Genomic DNA, 1,426 nt, shown 5'->3' with positions numbered 1-1,426 from the left:
AACCAATAGCAACACAGAAGTCAGCAGTCCCCATCCAGTGGAAAGCTAAAAGGGTAAGGGATGGCCAGTGTGGAAGTCGGAGTAACTAGGGAACTGGGTGTCACTTACAGTGGGAATGGCAGAGAAAAAGATGTGAAGAGATTTTATCAGTGGAAGAGTAATGTGCAACAGAAGGGGTAATGCATGGGAAGTAGGAGTGTAAAGAAAGAGTAGGAAGGGGAGGAAATGAATGGCTAATGAAGTTTTAGTGACTGTGAAAAGCTTGTTTTTGGAAAAGTGAGGTTGGATGAAAACCACCAGGTTCAGGAAAATTGGGATCTGATTCCATTGAAATTAAGATTTGATGTACTTATTTTTCTACCTCTTGATTCTTACCAGATTGTACATTCACTCTGTAGTTTTGTATCTCCATCAAATGCGCGGTGACGTGTTTCTTTCACCCTGGTGTTGTGTCTCAACATTTTTGAATTTTATAACGGTTTGTATTTGCTTCCAAAGGTAGACATGAGAATATGATTTGATCTCCTGCAGTTTGACCATAACATGGAATTTAATTGAATATTTATCCTCATCACGTTAGCTGATTCAAGCAATGAATCAGTTTCCATCCTGCAGATGAAAAATTTCTTCAGTTTTCACTATGTTACAAAAGACAGTGCCCACAAAAAAGTTAATGTTACAGTGAAAGGTGCCAGACCATAGTTCATCCTAAACAAGCTTTATGACTAAGACATGCTGAGGGACAGAGTGTAAAAGTTGAATTTAACTTTGTGGCGAAAATGGTATTTGCAGCACCCTCATAATGGGTGTTAACTACATCACTCTGTAAATTCCCCAAAATAAGAACAACAAGAGACTAGAATTCTTAATTTTCCTTTGTAAATAACATGTGGAGAACAGGAAGGAAATCAAGATTTGTTTGTGATGTTCATAAATGATGACGGTGAGAATGTGGAAGATGGATGGAAGTGGAATGATGACTAATGTTGGGGATGACACACAAGATAAGCTGGGTGCTTCACAGTGAGGAGGACAGGATTAGGCTACAGGACGATATAAACAGATGATTTCCACATCCAGATTCATGGCTGATGAAATTTAACAATGATAAATGTGAGATGATGCACATTTGATTTAACAAGACAAGTGAGTACTCAAACTTTGAAGGGCGAGGGCTAAACTTGCTCCTTTTTTCTTTGCAGCAGGGAAGGTTGAGGAGGGAACATGGTACAGGTATACAAGAGAATAAAGAGTATGGAAAGGATGAACAGACAGCAGCTGTTTCCCTTACTCTAACGGTCAAAAACAAAAGGAAACATACTTAAAGTAAAAGGCAGGGGATTGAGAGGGGATTTCTGGAGTCTGTATTGAACTGAGAGGGTGGCACAGACATAGAATATAAAGTTCCTATGTGTGGAAACAGGCT

This window comes from Hemiscyllium ocellatum, unplaced genomic scaffold, assembly GCF_020745735.1.
Source record: "Hemiscyllium ocellatum isolate sHemOce1 unplaced genomic scaffold, sHemOce1.pat.X.cur. scaffold_199_pat_ctg1, whole genome shotgun sequence".
NCBI lineage: Eukaryota > Metazoa > Chordata > Chondrichthyes > Orectolobiformes > Hemiscylliidae > Hemiscyllium > Hemiscyllium ocellatum.
This window is presented reverse-complemented; position numbering follows the sequence as displayed.